The 21,190-nt window shown below is 37.7% G+C and overlaps 1 protein-coding gene across 6 annotated transcripts in view; it reads right to left on the reverse strand.

The window, feature by feature from the left end:
• Positions 1–21,190, reverse strand: part of PEAK1 (pseudopodium enriched atypical kinase 1) — a 317,398-nt gene that overhangs the window by 227,633 nt on the left and 68,575 nt on the right. Inside the window, exon 3 of one of the 6 annotated variants that reach the window (XM_070358569.1) lies at positions 14,257–14,378. The exons of the other annotated variants lie outside the window; for them this stretch is intronic. The gene's annotated coding sequence lies outside the window, so the exon portion shown is untranslated. The remainder of the gene's footprint in view (positions 1–14,256; positions 14,379–21,190) is intronic. 6 annotated transcript variants of the gene reach the window in all.

A 21,190-nucleotide genomic window follows, 5' to 3' on the forward strand; every position in this document is an offset into this window, starting at 1 on the left:
CAATGACATTATGAATTTGTCAAAACCCATGAAGGTGTACAACATAAAGAGTGAATCCTAATGCAAACTTTGGGCGTTAGTTTATAATAATCTATCAACATTGGTTCATTAACTGTAACAAATATACCACTCACTGTTCTGTTTCAACCTTAAATTAGTATACTGTAATTTTATTTCAGCACTAACCACTCAGAGTTAGTCTGGTATACACAAACCAAAGGGCATTAACCAAATACGACTGCACTTACTTTAGATGCCAGCCACTCTTCAGGGATCTCCAGGCTATCTGCATTTCTAATCAACTTGCCACATACTCAGAGATTCCTATGAGTGCCTCAGTTTGATAACTTGCTAAGACAACTGACAAAACTCAGGAAAGCATTATACTTATTATTATAGTTTTATTATAAATAATACACACAGGGAAAGCTCTAAGATGGCCCTGAAAAGGGGCTTCCAAGCCATCTCCCTATGAGTCAGGGTGCATCATCCGCCCAACACATCACTGTGTTCACCAATCAACATTCTCCACTGAGCTTTGGTGTCACTTCAGTCGCTCAGTTGTGTCTGACTCTTTGCAACCCCATGGACTATAGCACACCAGGCTTCCCTGTCGTTCACCAACTCCCGGAGCTTGCTCAAACTCATGTCCATTGAGTTGGTGATGGCATCCAACCATCTCATCCTCTGTCATTCCCTTCTCTTTCTGCCTTCAATCTTTCCCAGCATTAGGGTCTTTTCCACTGAGTTGATTCTTCATATCAGGTGGCCAAAGTACTGGAGTTTCAGTTTCAACATCAGTCCTTCCAATGAATATTCAGGACTGATTTCCTTTAGGATTGACTGGATTGATCTCCTTGGGTCCAAGGGACTCTCAAGAGTCTTCTCCAACACCACAGTTTAAAAGCATCAATTCTTCAGCACTCAGCTTTCTTTATGGTCCAACTCTCACATCCTTACATGACTACTGGAAAAACCATAGCTTTTAACTAGATGGACCTTTGTCAGCAAAGTAATGTCTCTGCTTTTTAATATTCTGTCTAGGTTGGTCATAGCTTTTCTTCCAAGGAGCAAACATCTTTTAATTTAATGGCTGCAGTCATCATCTGCAGTAATTTTGGAGTCCCCCCAAAATAAAGTCTGTCACTATTTCCACTGTTTCCCCATCTGTTTGCCATGAAGTGATAGGACTGGATGCCATGATCTTAGTTTGTTGAATGTTGAGTTTTAAGCCAGCTTTTTCACTCTCCTCTTTAACTTTCATCAAGAGGTTCTTTAGTTCCTCTTTGCTTTCTGTCATAAGAATGGTATCATCTGCATATCTGAGGTTATTGATATTTCTCCCGGCAATCTTGATTCCAGCTTGTGCTTCATCCAGCCCAACATTTCTCATGATGTACTCCGCATATAAGTTAAATAAGCAAGATGACAACATACATCCTTAACATACTCTTTTCCCAATTTGGAACCAGTCCATTGTTCCATGTCCAGTTCTAACTGTTGCTTCTTGACCTGCATCCAGATTTCTCAGGAGGCAGGTAAGGTGGTCTGATATTCCCATCTCTTGAAGACTTTTCCAAAGTTTGTTGTGATCCACACAGTCAAAGGCTTCCATGTAGGCAATAAAGCAGAAGTAGATATTTTTCTGGAACTCTCTTGCTTTTTCTATGATCCAATGGATGTTGGCAATTTGATCTCTGGTTCTTCTGCCTTTTCTAAATCTAACTTGAACATCTGGAAGTTCTCGATTCACGTACTGTTGAAACCTGGCTTGGAGAATTTTGAGCATTACTTTGCTAGTGTGTGAGATGAGTGCAATTTTGTGGTAGTTTGAACATTCTTTGACATTATTTCTTTGGGATTGCAATGAAAACTGACCTTTTCCAGTCCTGTGGCCACTGCTGAGTTTTCCAAATTTGCTGGCGTATTGAGTGCAACACTTTCACAGCATTATCTTTTAGGATTTGAAATAGTTCAAGTGGAATTCCATCACCTCCACTAACTTTGTTTGTAGTGATGCTTCCTAAGGCCCATTTGACTTTGCATTCCAGGATGTCTGGCTCTAGTTGAGTGATCACACCATGCTGATTATCTGAGTCATGAAGATCTTTTTTGTATAGTTCTTCTGTGTATTCTTGCCACCTCTTCTTAACATCTTCTTGTTAGGTCCATACCATTTCTGTCCTTTATAGTGCCCATCTTGGTGTCAGATTGGCCCAAAGTCCCAACCCACTAATTATATGGTTGATGTTTCTGGTGAGCAGGCCCCATCCTAAAGTCACCAAAAGGTACACCATGAACTGGCACATCAACATAACAAAAGCACATCTTATTCACTTAAAAACTAAGATAATACCCTCACTATAGGAGAATCTTCTCTTATTTTTTAATAAAATATGAGAGCAGAGTTTAATGACACATACTTTTAGCTTCATAAGAGGCCAGTGGTATAACAGGAATGAAAGAAAGGGAGTATTATTAGAGGACAACTTTCAAGGGGAGTACACTTCACAACTAGCTCAGATTGGAAATCATATCAAATAAGAGTTATCAAAAAGAATCAAAAGAAACCAATGTCACATTTGCCAACATTGAGGCTTATGTCAATATAAAGCCCAGAACTGGCATATTGTTAATATAAAACCCATTTAAATCCATTTTTAAATGGATACATTGGTTACAGCACATAACAATGGTTAAGGTGTATAATGATCAAATGGAATCCATACTGAATGAATTAAGAGTAGAAGAGTGAACTGGAAAGGAAACCAAGTTGTAGTCTTTATAAAACCTGGTCCTTTCCACAGAGTTAAATGAAGGAGTAACGACTCAAAAACTATGCCACAAACCAAAGCATTGAGGGTTAAAAATTATATTTTATAGAATTGTCTCTTTCTTCACCAACATCAATAAATAAGTTACTAAATCTACCTTTTTGGCATAATAAAGTCATTTCAATAGAACTAAAAGTGCTACAGTTTCAATGTCAACTCTTCTGAAAATAAATGTTGCTGCCATGCCTCAGAATCCAAATTGCACCAGCAGGTCATTACTCTGTTCTATTCTGTTGACACATTTTAACTCATTTTATAAAGCAAGAATTTATTTCTGTTCTAAAATCCTGGGGAAAAAAAAATGTTTATGGGAAGGCAATTTCATTTTGCTAGGTTGACAGTGACAGTCCCTTGGGGGAGAGGCCAACTCAAGCAGGACTGAAGCAGCTGTTAGGAGCCAATTTTCCTACCTGTTAATTGCTTTTGTGACTAGGCTGCACCAGCTCAGACACCCACCTGACAAGCAGTAGATAAATCGAAATAGTCATATCTCAGAGTTTGAAAATTAAAAGGCTTTCTCCCTTCTGAAAGAATTTAACTAGGGAACAGAACAGCATAGGAAGTGAAAAACATCAAATGCACAGAAACATTAATTGCAAAAAAACACTAATGGCAAAAATAATTAGCACCTTCCTGATTACCAAAAAAAAAAAAGAGGAAAATGTTTTTTAAAAAATTTTATAAATAGCCAATAGAAAAAGCATTCATTTGGTCATTCAAAAAATATTTACTGGAATAACTACTACGGCAGACACTGTTCCAGGTGCTGTGGATACAGCATTAAACAAAACAGAATATCTATGTCCCCATCAGAGGAGATACACAAGAAATAAATATCAGCTAGTCATTAGGTACTAAGAAGAAAACAAAGCCATTTAACAGTGTTAGAGAAACACTAATTTTCAGTGAGTTGTTAAGGAAAACCTCTTTGAGGAAGGAACATTTAAGCTGAGACTTAAATGAAAAGAAAGATAAAGCCACACAAGTCTGAAGGAAAACCATTCCCCACAGTGGGATAACTGCAGAAGTCCCTGAAGCTAGACTGACTTTATAGAACAGAAAAGAAGGCTGATGTGACTAGAGTTTCACGAATAGGGTTAAGAATGGCAACAGATAAGGTCTCCTCAAAATGCCACAGTCATTTCAAAGTCATCAGTTGGGAAGATAAAAATAAAACTGTGACCAATGAGCTATTCATAGGAATTCTCTTTTGGACTAGTAATGACCACCCAGAAACTTTCAATACAAAATGAAGAGAAACATGAGTTAAGGAATGTCCCAAGGGCAAAGGTTTCTCAATCAGAAAGGATCAACATCAGAGTCCTAGCTGAATCAGTGTTTCAGTCACCAACTTCACTTTCACTGTTCACTTTCATGCATTGGAGAAGGAAATGGCAACCCACTCCAGTGTTCTTGCCTGGAGAATCCCAGGGACGGGGGAGCCTGGTGGGCTGCCATCTATGGGGTCGCACAGAGTCGGACATGACTGAAACGACGCAGCAGCAGCAGCAGCAGCAGCAAGTGCAATAAGGCTCCAAGTAAGATCAATATCTAGTGCTGGCATGTTAAAACATAGAACTCATAAATGAACTCTAGACAGAAATGAATGTTTCTGGACATGCTTTTCCTAATTCCTGCCAGATCTACTTATTTCAGATAGTTCAGAAACTTTTTAAAATTTAAATATAAACAATGGATATGATAAAACATAACCCACCTAAAATAGAAATTTTAGAGAAATTTGCCATGGGGTAATGTTCTTTCTAGAATCACAAATTAGGATTTTAAAAACAAAAACATTTCATAAGTAATTAAATCAACTGTTTTCCTTCTACAGAAAGCACAGATATAAGTTTACAAGCATCATAATATTAAACAATGCTATGTCTTAAAAATAAAATACATGTATTAAAATAGAACCCATCTTATTTGAAGGACAACCTATATTTTCCAGCACTGAAGGATTCCCAGATAACACTGCACTGTTGTATAACGCCAACAAGACTTTTTGTATGGTGCTATAATGTAAAAATTGCCAAATTATGCTTACTGCTATTGAATAGGCACATCTCTCTATAAAAGCACTTTGGTAAGGCTCTATGCATTTTGAGAAACAAGAATAGAAAAATAATGGAGATCAAAAGCTCGCTTTAGATGATGTATGTGGCAAAGCATCCTCACTAAGCCACATGCTAGTAAAAAAAAAGAACACTGGCATCAGAAACTGGAATCCCATCTCTAACACTAAACTGAACCTCAGTTTTCCTTATCAGTAAAATGAGAATATCACCTACTTTCACAAGATTGAGAGGAAGATTAACTGAAATGTAACAGGTGAAGATTAAAGGAATCCAGTCTTACAGGGTAATCACAATATCCATTAAATGAACAGGGGCAAGCACATGTTAAAAAAAGAGAGAGAGAGAGAAAGATTATTATAAATTATAGGTTGTAAGTGATGAATACAATGTAAATAGTACTCCTCCAGAATATACTGGCCAAACTCTTGTATTTTACCTATAAAGAAACAGAAGCTCAGGGAATTTGAATGACCAGCCTGAAGTTAAAAAGCAGGCAGAAAAGGGGCTAAAATCTTACTTAACTACTAAAGGTGGCATGTGTTTTATAGAGCCCTTTCACAAACCAGATCTAATTGATCTTCACTATGAGGTGGTTAATCTGGCTCATGAGAAAATCCAAAGCACCAAAGTCAGCCAGTGAGTTAGTGATGGAACCATGTGTAAAACCTGGGACACTGAATACTGCTTCTCTTAAAACAGAGACTGAGTCTTTCTTACTCATAACTTGACTAACAGAAAAAACTGTCTTAGCAAGCAATCACACTGTCGTATTCAGTTAATAATTATGTTTAAAGTCATACTACAAAGACATAAATGTTTCCATTCTCTACTTAACAGAATCAGCCTTTTAACATTAAAATACTCAAATCAAAGACAAATTTTTTGACATATTTCCCAAACTAAAACCTCAGTAGATACTGGTCTAGGGCATAGCACCAAGAATAATTTTTATCCTGTTTGTTCATAGATTATTTAAACAGGACAGCTGGGTTAGTGAGTTGCTGAATATTTTATCATAATCAAGCAGTATGTTGTTTCTATCATTAATGACTCCAATACTCACATTCTTAAAAATTACTTAAGCAATCCTATAAATTGTTCTTTATTTTATGTAAGATTTTGTAGTTACCCCTTAGGTCAATCAACTCTTGTATTTAAAGATGATTCACATCTGCAAAATAATCATGTTACAAATATTGCATTACTATGCAGCTGAAGGGACAGACAGGCTGGGAAACTGATTAAAAGGGCTCAATGGAGATGAGCCAATTGAAAATACAGCATCTAAATAACAATCACATTTACATGTTTCTGAACGTTGTTAAAAATATATAAATTTGCTTGATATTCCAAATTCTTGCTTTTAAAAGGATCAAGCTCTGAAGGAAGATTTCTAGGTTTAAAAGAGGACATGGCACAGCAATGGAGGAGGTCAGAGCTCAGTCTTCATGATGGTTTTCAGATCACTTGTGCAAATAAGAACATGTTAGCTGGGCTCCAAACAGGTTTGTACTCAAAACCACTTTCAAAGATGTGAAAATAAAGGACCATGTGCATCAAAGTAATTTCTGAGTTTTGCAACTAATAACTGGCAATACTGCTTTTTGGGTGAGTGAGAAAAGAGAACCATTAAATTAATATACAAATGTGCAGCAATCACTCACACTATTTTCCCATGAATGAGAGAAGAATACATAATTTGGGTGGGGATCAAGCACTTGAAGTAGTTATGGCCAGAGACTACCATCAAATTAACTGCTTAGCTCAGTTCATAACATTTCACTTCGACCCATCAAGGACTGTCATCCAAAAGGCACAGTCTGAATGTAGAAGAGTAAGCCTTCTGATAAACTGAGATTGTGCTTACACCCTAAGGTATGTTGCTTGTCTGTCTTCTGAGCAATTTTAAAACTACATTTGATAATAACACAATTTTGAATCCCTTTTACCCTAGTGCTAATTTTATAGTATATTTTTTAGGTAGACAAACCATTAAGTAAATGTGTTAGAGATTCAATTGAAAAAACAAGGCCCCAGCTTGTGAAAAAGCAACAGTACAGATAATACTGACTCCCATAGCTTTCTTAGCTAGAGACATAGCTAGGAATTGTGATCACACGATTCAGAAAGATCATGCTGAAGCATCTTATGGATTAATACAGATAAACTCTGTACAGCCCATTTTGTTCTGCCTTAAAATTATCTAAAATCGATCATTTGAAATTGACTGTTATGCAGTATGATCAATTATTGAAATACTCCATTTCTCAATCACCTTCATTATGCAGTTTACTGCAAACACAGTCCTCTAGAGCTATTCACAATGTGTTCCACTAATTACAGTCTTCATTCAGCACACATTTATTAAGCACTTATTGTGTACTACACACTATTAGTACAGGAAATAGCTTGCTGCATCAAATTAGCTCCTGCCTTTAGAAGCAGAGGGCATGGCTTACAGAAAAGCAATTATTACATAAGGCAACAAGTACTATAAAAGTAATGTGTACAAATCACAACAGAAATATAGAAGGGGAAGGACTGAATTCTTCCTTGGGAAGGGAAGAAAGGCTTGTCAGACTATATTTTAACAGAGACTTACAGGATGAGTAGGGACTTCCCAGGTGGTGCTAGTGATAAAGAACCCACCTGCCAATGCAGGAGACACAAGAGATGTGGGTTTGATCCTTGGGTTGGGAAGATCCCCTGGAGGAGAGCATGGCAACCCACTCCAGTATTCTTGCCTGGAGAATCCCATGGACAGAGGAGCCTGATGGGCTACAGTCCTTAGGGTTGCAAAGAGCTAGACACAACTGAAGTGACTTAGCACAGGAGTTTGGTAAATATACTAGAGATTGTTCATGAGGAAAGGGGAGTAGGACAGACCTATAGCATATGCAAAGTTGCATAAGTAAAAAAGAGGACGTGTTTGTCAGGGCAACAACAGAGCTCACTAACAGTGAAAGTAAGCAATGACCAGAACAGGGCACAAAGGATCTTCAACAATGTTGAAGCCATGTTAGGAGTTCAGCCTTTATCTCAATAAAAGTGTGAAGCACTAAAAAGTTTCAAGCAGGGATGTGATAATGATTTTGGTTTTAAAGAAATCCCCTGGCCATACAACAAAAGGAAGGAATAAACTTGGAGGCAATCAAGTCTAGTAGATTTATTAAAAGATCATTAAATTCACTACTGCCTTTAGAACAAGGCAATAGGATTTGGCCCTTGTGTGGCCACACACATCTCTCTCCATGCAATGAGCAGAGAAAAGGGCCAAAAGGAAGTGTTACCTTACTGGGTCTCACCCTAACAGACTACTTTCTTTTTTTTTTTTTTTTTTTTAATTTTTCTAATTTTATTTTATTTTTAAACTTAACATAATTGTATTAGTTTTGCCAAATATCAAAATGAATCCGCCACAGGTATACATGTGTTCCCCATCCCGAACCCTCCTCCCTCCTCCCTCCCCATACCATCCCTCTGGGCCGTCCCAGTGCACCAGCCCCAAGCATCCAGCATCGTGCATCGAACCTGGACTGGCAACTCGTTTCCTACATGATATTTCACATGTTTCAATGCCACTCTCCCAAATCTTCCCACCCTCTCCCTCTCCCACAGAGTCCATAAGACTGTTCTATACATCAGTGTCTCTTTTGCTGTCTCGTACACCGGGTTATTGTTACCATCTTTCTAAATTCCATATATATGCGTTAGTATACTGTATTGGTGTTTTTCCTTCTGGCTTACTTCACTCTGTATAATAGCCTCCAGTTTCATCCACCTCATTAGAACTGATTCAAATGTATTCTTTTTAATGGCTGAGTAATACTCCATTGTGTATATGTACCACAGCTTTCTTATCCATTCATCTGCTGATGGACATCTAGGTTGCTTCCATGTCTTGGCTATTATAAACAGTGCTGCGATGAACATTGGGGTACACGTGTCTCTTTCCCTTCTGGTTTCCTCAGTGTGTATGCCCAGCAGTGGGATTACTGGATCATAAGGCAGTTCTATTTCCAGTTTTTTAAGGAATCTCCACTCTGTTCTCCATAGTGGCTGTACTAGTTTGCATTCCCACCAACAGTGTAAGAGGGTTCCCTTTTCTCCACACCCTCTCCAGCATTTATTATTTGTAGACTTTTGGATCGCAGCCATTCTGACTGGTGTGAAATGGTACCTCATAGTGGTTTTGATTTGCATTTCTCTGATAATGAGTGATGTTGAGCATCTTTTCATGTGTTTGTTAGCCATCTGTATGTCTTCTTTGGAGAAGTGTCTATTTAGTTCTTTGGCCCATTTTTTGATTGGGTCGTTTATTTTTCTGGACTTGAGCTGTAGGAGTTGCTTGTATATTTTTGAGATTAGTTGTTTGTCGGTTGCTTCATTTGCTATTATTTTCTCCCATTCTGAAGGCTGTCTTTTCACCTTGCTAATAGTTTCCTTTGATGTGCAGAAGCTTTTAAGGTTAATTAGGTCCCATTTGTTCATTTTTGCTTTTATTTCCAATATTCTGGGAGGTGGGTCATAGAGGATCCTGCTGTGATGTATGTCGGAGAGTGTTTTGCCTATGTTCTCCTCTAGGAGTTTTATAGTTTCTGGTCTTACGTTTAGATCTTTAATCCATTTTGAGTTTATTTTTGTGTATGGTGTTAGAAAGTGGTCTAGTTTCATTCTTTTACAAGTGGTTGACCAGATTTCCCAGCACCACTTGTTAAAGAGATTGTCTTTAATCCATTGTATATTCTTGCCTCCTTTGTCAAAGATAAGGTGTCCATATGTGCATGGATTTATCTCTGGGCTTTCTATTTTATTCCATTGATCAATATTTCTGTCTTTGTGCCAGTACCATACTGTCTTGATAACTGTGGCTTTGTAGTAGAGCCTGAAGTCAGGTAGGTTGATTCCTCCAGTTCCATTCTTCTTTCTCAAGATCGCTTTGGCTATTCGAGGTTTTTTGTATTTCCATACAAATTGTGAAATTATTTGTTCTAGCTCTGTGAAGAATACTGTTGGTAGCTTGATAGGGATTGCGTTGAATCTATAAATTGCTTTGGGTAGTATACTCATTTTCACTATATTGATGCTTCCAATCCATGGACATGGTATATTTCTCCATCTATTAGTGTCCTCTTTGATTTCTTTCACCAGTGTTTTATAGTTTTCTATATATAGGTCTTTAGTTTCTTTAGGTAGATATATTCCTAAGTATTTTATTCTTTCCGTTGCAATGGTGAATGGAATTGTTTCCTTAATTTCTCTTTCTGTTTTCTCATTATTAGTGTATAGGAATGCAAGGGATTTCTGTGTGTTGATTTTATATCCTGCAACTTTACTATAGTCATTGATTATTTCTAGTAATTTTCTGGTACAGTCTTTAGGGTTTTCTATGTAGAGGATCATGTCATCTGCAAATAGTGAGAGTTTTACTTCTTCTTTTCCAATTTGGATTCCTTTTATTTCTTTTTCTGCTCTGATTGCTGTGGCCAAAACTTCCAAAACTATGTTGAATAGTAATGGTGAAAGTGGGCACCCTTGTCTTGTTCCTGACTTTAGAGGAAATGCTTTCAATTTTTCACCATTGAGGATAATGTTTGCTGTGGGTTTGTCATATATAGCTTTTATTATGTTGAGGTATGTTCCTTCTATTCCTGCTTTCTGGAGAGTTTTTATCATAAATGGATGTTGAATTTTGTCAAAGGCTTTCTCTAACAGACTACTTTCAACTGACCTGGAATCCCAGAACTCCTAGCTCAAATGGCAGAGTCCATTTCCAGGACAGGTCCTCATGTAGGTATGTGCAACCCTAAACTAAGCGCTAAGTTGCTCCAGTCATGTCTGATTCTTTGTGACCCTATGGACTATAGCCCGCCAGGCTCCTCTGTCCATGGGAATCTCCAGGTAAGAATACTGGAGAGGGTTGCTGTGCCCTCCTCCAGGGGATCTTCCCAAACCAGGGATCGAACCAGTGTCTTTTATGTCTCTTACACTGGGTTCTTCATCACTAGAGCCACCTGGGAAGCCCACCCTAAGTCTGAAAGGTAGCCAAAGGGCAATTGCTATGGGAAGATGGGGGCCGTAGAGAAAGCTTAGACTTTATCACAATTTTGGTAAATACATACGTATGTATATTGATATATATTTATGTATATATATCATATTTATAATATTAAACAGAAATATAAACATTTAAGAAATATCTTATATGGTAAAGTATATATATAATGTATACAATATTTAACAATATTGTATATATTATATGTAATATGGCAAATTTGCTTACTCCTTGCAAGGAAAGTTATGAGCAACCTAGATAGCATATTCAAAAGCAGAGACATTACTTTGCCAACAAAGGTTCGTCTAGTCAAGGCTATGGTTTTTCCTGTGGTCATGAATGGATGTGAGAGTTGGACTGTGAAGAAGGCTGAGCGCCAAAGAACTGATGCTTTTGAACTGTGGTGTTGGAGAAGACTCTTGAGAGTCCCTTGGACTGCAAGGAGATCCAACCAGTCCATTCTGAAGGAGATCAGCCCTGGGATTTCTTTGGAAGGAATGATGCTAAAGCTGAAACTCCAGCACTTTGGCCACCTCATGCAAAGAGTTGCCTCATTGGAAAAGACTCTGATGCTGGGAGGGATTGGGGGCAGGAGGAGAAGGGGACAACAGAGGATGAGATGGCTGGATGGCATCACTGACTCGATGGACGTGAGTCTGAGTGAACTCCAGGAGTTGGTGATGGACAGGGAGGCCTGGCGTGCTGCGATTCATGGGGTGGCAAAGAGTCGGACACGACTGAGCGACTGAACTGAACTGAACTGACCACGGATATTTGTGCCTAGAAACCTAAGTGTTTTTATGATATATACTCCTGACCGGAAATTTTATTTTTTTAAATGTTTTAGAGAAGATCTGAAGTAATTCTTCGACAGAAAAAAAATGTGCCCCCCTTAAGACAGACATACTAAATTCAGGATCAACTTACTAGAAAAGTCAAAGCAATGAGAAGATAGGTAAATCAACCACATATTGGATAAGAAGCTAGTGAAAAAAAAAGAAAAATCATTTAGTGAAGAATCAATGTGTGGCTAAAGGCAGATATTTCTTATCCACAAATGAGCTATCGTGTTGCACAGCTTTTCTTATTGAACAGAGATGCATTGCCCTCACATTAAATAAAGAACTCTGAGCAATACACTGTAGCAAGCATCTGTTGGCTAATGACAAAGAAAACCAGAGACCTTTTGAGGCCAATTTCCATCCAGCTGTAAGCATGGAAGCAGCAAACACACATACTTCTTTTCAATACCAACCCCACTGGACAGCTATATGTAAAAGAATGAAATCAGAACATTTCCTAACACCATACACAAAAATAAATTCAAAATGGATTAAAGACCTAAATATAAGGTCGGGAACTATAAAGCTCTTAAAGGAAAACATAGGCAGAACACTGTTTGACATAAATTGCAGCAAGATCCTCTTTGACCCACCTCCTAGGGTAATGGAAATAAAAACAAAAACAAACAAATGGGACCTAATTAAACTTAAAAGCTTTTCCACAGCAAAGGAAACTATAAACAAGATGAAAAGACAACCCTTAGAATGGGAGAAAATAATTGCAAATGAAGCAACTGACAAAGGATTAATCTCTAAAATATACAAGGAGCTCATGCAGCTCAGTATCAGAAAAACAAATGACCCAATCAAAAAGTGAGCAAAAGACCTAAACAGACATTTCTCCAAAGACATACAGATGCCCAACAGACACATGAAAAGATGCTTAACATCACTCATTAGAGAAATGCAAATCAAAACTCACACTGGTCAGAATGGCCATCAAAAAATCTACAAACAATACATACTGAAAAGGATGTGGAGAAAAGGGAACCCTCTTGTACTGCTGGTGGGAATGTAAATTGATACAGCCACTGTGGAGAACAGTATGGAGATTCCTTAAAATAAATAGGAATAAAACTATCACATGACTCAGCAATTCCAGAGTATACTGCGCATATACCTTAAGAAAACCAGAACTGAAAAAGACACAGGTACCCCAATGTTCACTGCAGCACTATTTACAATAGCTAGGACACGGAAACAACCTAGATGTCCACTGACAGGTGAACAGATTAAATGGAATATTATTTGGCCATTAAACGGAATTAATTTGAGTCAGTTCTAATGAGGCGGATGAACCTAAAACCTGTTGCACAGAGTGAAAGAGATAAACCAAATTTCGTATATTAACACATATATATGGAATCTAGAAAAATGGTACTGATGAACCATTTTCAGGGCAGGAATAGAGATGCAGACATATAAAATGGACTTATGGACACAGCAGGGGAAGGAGAGGGTGGGATGAATTGAGAGTAGCACTGAAACATATATATTACCATATATAAAATAGAAAGCTAGCAGGAAGTTGCTACATAACACAGGGAGCTCAACCTGGTGCTCTGTGACAACCTAAGGGGTAGGATAGGGGTGAGAGGGAAGTTCAAGAGAGAGGGGATACATGTATACTTATAGCTGATTCATGCTGATGTTTGGCAGAAGGTAACACAACACTGCAAAGCAATTATCCTTCAATTAAAAATAAAAGCGCATAATTAAAAAATAAACAATTTTTTAAAAATCAGCCTCAAAAAGCTATGAAAAAGAAGCTTCTAAGCTTTCATGTCATTTTGTGTCAAAGGCATTCCAAATATTAATTATATATACTAAATAAGACACTTAAAGTTAACCGTAAACAAGCAGATATCAAAATATAAAACTGCATTTTATTCTCATTCTACCTTTCTCTGTATCCATATCCACGGTAAAGAGAACTGGCCTATGGAAAACACTAAAGAAGACTGTAAACTAGGCAAAGTTTGTCTTCTGAAGTTATCAACTGCATTATAAGTTACTTTTTTTCTGTCTCTATTTCACTTTTTCTATTTTACTTTTTCTTCCTCTCCAACATTTTTCATATTTTCCAGGATCTCTGCTGTAACCGTCTTTCTGAGGTGTGCTTTGGCCTCCCTTGCTCTGGTGTTGAATTTATTTTACCCATATTTTTCTCAGTGTCAGATGACCTGATAAAGAACAACACCTACAAACATCCGTAACTCCTTTCCTTTTGCCTCTCCTTCTGTCCAAGACTAATGCTTTCATGTAACCCCTAGACCACACCCTTTCTTGCCTTCTCAGAAATCTTTTAAATTTTATAGTATTCGATTTTCTCTCTTCACTTTCTTAGTGTCTTTCCCTCATTACAAAAACACATTTTTTGTATTCCTAAAAAACAATAAAACCTTTAGCTTAAAAGGTAAATAAAGCTACTATATGGAACTTACCCTATCGTGTCCTCCCTTTAGCCTTTGCCCTCAAGCAAATTCACTCCCTGGTCCACAGCAACATGTCTTCTGCTGACACCATTATATTAATCCCAGGGTTCTTAACCTAGGGTTTGTAGGGTCTGTGGATAGAATTCAGAAGACTCAAGAACTTGGGGGGCAAAATAAATCACTTCTTTATTTTCTACAACCTCTAAAATTACTAATATATACTGCATTTGTAAATTTACTAAATTACTATGAGCCTTCCCCTATCAAATCCCATGGATGGAGAAGCTGTCCATACTGTAGGCTACAGTCCACGGGGTCGCGAAGAGTTGGACACGACTGAGCGACTTCACTTCACTTCACTTTCACTATATCTTGTGTAGTATGTTAAACAAGCACATATTACTCTACACAATTCATTTGGTAATGGTTGCTATTGTTCTTTAGTTGCTAAGCTGTGTCCGACTCTTTTGTGACCCCGTGGCCTGTAGCCTGCCAGGTCCTCCGTCCAAGGGATTTCCCAGGCCAAGAATACTGGATTAGCCATCTGCTTCTCCAAGCATCTTCCCAATCCAGAGGTCAAACCCACATCTCCTGCGTTGGCAGATAGGTTCATTACCATTAAGTCACTAGGGAAGCTCTTGGTAATAATATGGTCATATAATTGCTTTCCTTTGTAATCCTACATATTTTATCCATCTGTGGCAAACTGTATTTCCCGAATACACTACAAAAATATCTCCCATTTCACATGCTTTTCTATGATGTAAACATGCCACTTCCCTATAAAGAAGTAGAGCCTGGGACTTCCCTGGCTGCACAGTGATTAAGACTCCTCGCTTCTACTGCACAGGGCACAGATTCAATCCCTGGTTGGGGAACTAAGATTCCTCATGCTGTGCGGTGCAGCCAAAAAAAAAAAAATTTTTTTTTTTTTTAATAAAATGAAGATGTAGAGCCTAATTCCCTTCTCCTTAAATCCAAGGTGGCACTTAACTTTTTTGCAACCAACAGAGTGTGGTGGATATGACACTGAGAGGCTTCTAAGGCTAGGGAAGAAAAAGTAATGCAGGTTCTGGGTTACATTTCGGGTGGTTGGTTAAACAGTGATAGTTACCAGAACAGAATTCGGTACCTGCAACTAGCCTGTTGACATATAAAAACATAAAGCATGTGACACTGGCTTTGAGATTTGGTGGCAGACACAACCTGGAAGGGCCCTAAGAATCTCCTTGAGGAGGCTGTTGGAGAAGCCTTAAAGGAGAGTGAATAAAGTGCTCTCAGAAGCCAGAGGAAAGAAGAGAGATCCTTGTTACAAAGCAGCAGAAAATTTAGCAAAACTGTTGCCTATGCTAAGTTAAAAAGCAGAAAATGATGGTAAGGAACTGTTCTTCTAGCTAAGGTAATTTCCAAGCAGAAAGTTCAAAGTGTCAACTGGTTTCTTTTGTACGTACACACAGTAAAAGGTACAGTTAGAAAGATGAGCTAAAGAAAGTATTCTGTTTTCAGGCAGAATTTAAGGAAATATAAAGGCTCCAGAAAATTGCTGGATTCAAAAGTAAAATTATTTTCATCTACAGTCTCGCCCAGCAGAGAATGTTCAAAGTAAGAAAAGGTCTGAAGACAAAGATCAAACAGAGGTTACTGGGAGGAAAATCTGGTCTCCAGGAAGAGAGGAAGCCAAGTATGTTACTGAAAAATCCTTTGTTAACACCTGGTTTCTCCTTGATCTCCTTCCCAGGGCCTTTTTCTGTACTTGTCCACTAAAACTAGATAGGCCCAAGGGTTCTGTCCTCAATGTCTTCAACTGAAAATTTATTAACCCCGAAACCTCTCTCTTTCTCAAGCCCCCACCTCTCTCCAAGAACTAGACAGATCTGTACATCTCTACCTGAATATCACAGAGAAATCTCAAACTAAACTATTTCAACATCTTATCCATCCCTACTCAAGTTCTTCCTATACCTGGACATGCACTGGGAATAAAGAGTACTACTACCTAGTAAACTGCCCAACACAGGAGTCATCCGTAATCTCTTCCTCTCCTTCACCCTGCCTCCCTCAAGCAACAGCTGATAATATCGGTTTTCAAGTTCTACAGATTCTACCTGCTAAACTTCCCTAAAGTCCACCCTTCTTCAGTTACATCCTGCCTGGACTACCTTTCAAACAGTATCTCCATATCAATATATCTTCCATACTATGCTCAAAATCATCTCTTTAAAATAAAATATTAGTCAGGTTAATCTCCTGCCTAAGATTCTTCAAAGACCCCTATCAAAACCTTTGGACATAGCTTACAAGTAAGTATCTTTTGGTCCTGTTCTCCCTTACAAAATTCCTCACATACCATTTATTTCAATGCTGCAAAATAAGGACCCACCACGATTATGAGTACATACTTCTCCCCATACGATGCAACTCCTGTTATGAATTCTAAGTACTTCAATAATTATAGAGCACCTACTTCATGGCAAATCTGGCAGGACGTATGCCAGGGCTAAGCATACAAAAACAAATAAGAAACAGGTCCTGCCTCTCCCCTGGAAGCACAGAGAAAGAAGGAAAATAAGGACAACACAGGAATTTGTAATGGAAGATAGCATGACGTAGTAGACTAATCATTTGGAGTGGGCAGAGAGGTAGAGCAGGCCGTAAAAAAAACAACAGGATAAATATAGCATATTCTCCTGGAGCAACAAATCCCTTTGATGTAAGTAATTTAAAACATTTTAATATTAATATACTCATTATAAACAGAATACAAATTACATGAGAGATACAATTAAATACTTTAAAATTCATGGGCCATTTTGGGTAAGAATGACTATCCAGAGTTAGAATTTAAAGCAATATTACTTAGCAGAAGGATAGCCATGTTAAGTAAGAGACCTTCTTAGAACTGAGCAACTCATACCACCTAAAGGACATTTTGGCTCTGCCGATCCAAAAAGCCAACTCTGGCTGGGCAAAAATTCAGTGAAACACGACTGGATGGTCAAAAAGATTCTGTTACAATCAGCCTATACCTCTATACAGCCTCTTTAGAGGGCTTCAGATATGGCAAGAAGGTTTGCAGACAACTGAGGAATCCTGATTGAAGGCAGGAGGAGAAGGGGACAACAGAAGACGAGATGGTTGGATGGCAACACCAACTCGATGGACATGAGTTTGAGCAAGCTCCAGGAGTTGGTGATTGACAGGGAGGCCTGGTGTGCTGCAGTCCACGGGGTCACAAAAAGTCAGACATGACTGAGCGACTGAATTGAACTGAGGAATCCTGAACCTACTAACCTACTTGGTCAGATTAAAGTTACCTGTAATTATGCAAAGGAAGCCTAAGAAGACCAAGAAAAGTTTATACTGCTTCCAATTCCAGCTGAGATGCTGAGTCAGCAAAATCGCTGACTCAAAATCTCTTTCAGGAGATCAGGCCTTAGGGAAGTTACACAGGAAAAAATGGAGAAACCTATAAAAAACACCTGGGATGACAAGGACCCATTTTGAATTGTTATGTGTGGAATGATGGTTTTGGCCTGAGGCAAGAGGCAGCCCACCAAAACCATGGGATAACAAAACAGAAGAACTACCGAAAAGTTCAATTTTTGCTTTTCTTGGGTCCCAACACCTATGTGCACACAACGTGGTCCCATCTGTGGGACAACTCTGGTCTCCGGTCCTCAGAAAAATAGAAGCTGAGAAAAGTAGCTGGATACACACTAATCTGCCCTGGATGTTTCTTCACATCATCCTCTCCTCCTACACAAATCTCTTCGTCAAGAGAAAAATGTAAAGAAGTGACCCAAAGTTATACTATATGGTGTTAGAGTGACTGACTCCAACCCCAGAGTGCCTGGAGCTCTCTAACTCCTGCCCTGATATCATCAGGACATAAACCCAATGCTCTCCTACATAAGTATTGTCTGACAGTGTAAAATATCAAGTACTAAGGAGTAAATGTAAAACAAGATGTTTTGGTCTGTTCGAGGTACCATTACAAAATAATGTAGACATGATGACTTCAACAGAAATACTTTCTTACAGTTCTGGAGGCTGGAGGTCTGTAACTAAGGTGCCAAAAGGGTCAGGCTCTGGTGAGATCTCTCTTTATGGCTTGCAGATAGCAGCAAGTCTTATAAAAACACTAACCTCACTGGAGCAAGGCCCCACCTACAAGACATCATCTAACTTTACTTTCTTCCAAAGGTCCCATCTCCACATACCACACATTGGGGGTCAGGGCTTCAGCATACAGATTTGGAGCAGGGGGAATGATATATTCAGTACATAACATCCATTTTTTTTAAAGGGGGATATTTGATCCTAACATCATACCATATGAAAAATCAATGGCAAGAATTTAAACATCAAAAGCAACTTTACAAAACTCAGTGGAAAAGATGACTATCGTTTGACATCAGTAAGGAAAGATTTCACTATATTAAGAACTGCTGTTCATCAAAAAATACCTTCAAGAAAGTAAAAATACAACTTATAAACTAGCATAAAGTATTCACAATACACACAACTTATAATGCACTATTATCAACAACACATAAAGCAGTAGCATACACATACAAACACATTTGGAACATCGCCAAAAAAATGAGCAAGAGACAATAAAGAGGCATTTCGTGGCAGAACACAAACATATAACCAAGACATGTACAAAAAACTATTCATCACAAAGGATTATAGATTTTCAAAGCAAGGCCCTGTGTCATGAAAAACAGTGAAAAGCTTTGAAATGGACCCAAACCAAACAAATAATTAAAAAAAAAAAAAAAACAACCTAATGAGTGTTCTCTTGAACTCACACATTCATTACCTCCATCTTTCAATGCCTTTGAGAAATTTTTCAATTTGATAAAATGTAGAAAATTGATGATAATGTGAACTATTCTTGTGTACAACAGAGCAAATTAGTTATGGCCAGTGGATTACAATTGATAATTGCCCAGGAGATAGACTAATTTTTGCACCTATTTGAAAATTTTATTTCAGCATTCCTTTACTACATATAAATAAACAGTTCTTCAAATTTCCCTTTGAACTGATTTAAAGATCTTACCAGTTTCCTCATTAGTGAGTTAAATAAAATACTTGACAAGTGTTCATTTTATATCTGTATGAGAGTCACAATTATACCTTCTTTTAAAAATCCTTTGTGACCTCAATTAAAATTCAACATCAACCACTATGATTTAAAAAAAAGAAAAAACCTTTCAGCAAATGAGGAACAGAAAAGGCTATTCAATCCAAGGATAATGTCATTATGAATGACTGACAATTTTCTCCTTAAAGCCAAGGATGTCTACTCTCATCTCAAGTGATGAGAGTATTAACTTTTAATTCAAGTATTAAAAGTTGTACGGGAGGTTCCAGTGTGTAAAATAAGGCAAGGGAAAACTGACAGAATGAGGGGAAGAGGTAAAACTGTCTTTGATTATATACCTATCACAATTACATCCTGAAGCCTGGAAAATCTTAAGAAAAAAAGCTACTTAACAAAGGCCAATATACAAAATTAAATTCTATTTTTATATGCTAGTGATGAATAACTCAAAACAAAACATTTAAAATGTCACTACAATAACAAAAAAAAACAAAATAAAAGACGTATACACTGAAAACTAAAAAAAAAAAAATCATAGCTCTTGAGAAATTCAAGATTTAATTTTAAAATGTTAAGATGTCTACTCACTTCAATTTGATCTGTGGAATAAATAGTGTGAAGTAAAATCTATAAATGTTTTTTTCAGAAAATGAAAAGCTGATCTTAAAACCTAAATTTCAGTGGATTTTAATATTTAAAGGAAAAATAAAGAGCCTAGAAGAGCCAAAACAAATTTTTAAGAAAAAGAAAATTAGAGAACTTACTCTACTTGACTTCAAAACTTAAAAATCTACTCTAATCAAAATAGCATGTTATCAACAAAAAGAAAAAAAATGTATCAATGGAACAGACATATACATGTATAGTCAACCAATTTTTGATGAGAACAAAGTCATCAAAGCAATTCAATGAGGAAAAAGTCTCTTTAACAAATGGTACTGGGAAAACTGGTAATTCACATGCAAAAGAATGAAGGTAAACCCTAAAGTAATACTAAATACAAAAGTTAACCTAAAATGGATCAAACATCAAATTGTAAGACCTGAAAAATATGCCTAAAAGTAAGACGTTTCTCTTAGGCAAAAACATAGAGCAAAAGCTTCACAACACTGGATTTGGCAATGATTTCGTGAATATGACACGAAAGGCACAGATAATAAAAGATGAAACAGACAAACTGGATTCATGAATAGTTTTAAACTTTGTACATACAAAGATACTATTCATGGAATAAAAAGATAAGCCACAGAATGGAAGAAAATATTTGCAGATCACATATATGATGAGAGAATAATATTCAAAATATATAGAGAACTCCTAAAACCCAACAACAAAAAAACAAATAACCCTACTCAAAAATGAGCTAAGGACTTAAATCAACATTTCCCCAAGAAGCTTTATGAATGGTCAATAAGCACAGGAAAAGATGCTCAGTATCACTAATCATTCAGTTCAGTTCAGTCGCTCAGTGGTGTCCAACTCTTTGCGACCCCATGAACTGCAGCCTGCCAGGCCTCCCTGTCCATCACCAACTGCCGGAGCCTACCCAAACCCATGTCCATTGAGTCGGTGATGCCATCCAACCATCTCATCCTCTGTCGTCCCCTTCTCCTCCTGCCCTCAATCTTTCCCAGCATCAGGGGCTTTTCAAATGAGTCAGCTCTTCATATCAGGTGACCAAAGTATTAGAGTTTCAGCTTCAACATTAGTCCTTCCATTGAACACCCAGGACTAATCTCCTTTAGGACGGACTGGTTGGATCTCCTTGCAGTCCAAGGGACTCTCAAGAGTCTTCCCCAACACTACAGTTCAAAAGCATCAATTCTTTAG

This window comes from Bos mutus, chromosome 21 (genome assembly GCF_027580195.1).
Source record: "Bos mutus isolate GX-2022 chromosome 21, NWIPB_WYAK_1.1, whole genome shotgun sequence".
In the NCBI taxonomy this organism is placed as follows: domain Eukaryota; kingdom Metazoa; phylum Chordata; class Mammalia; order Artiodactyla; family Bovidae; genus Bos; species Bos mutus.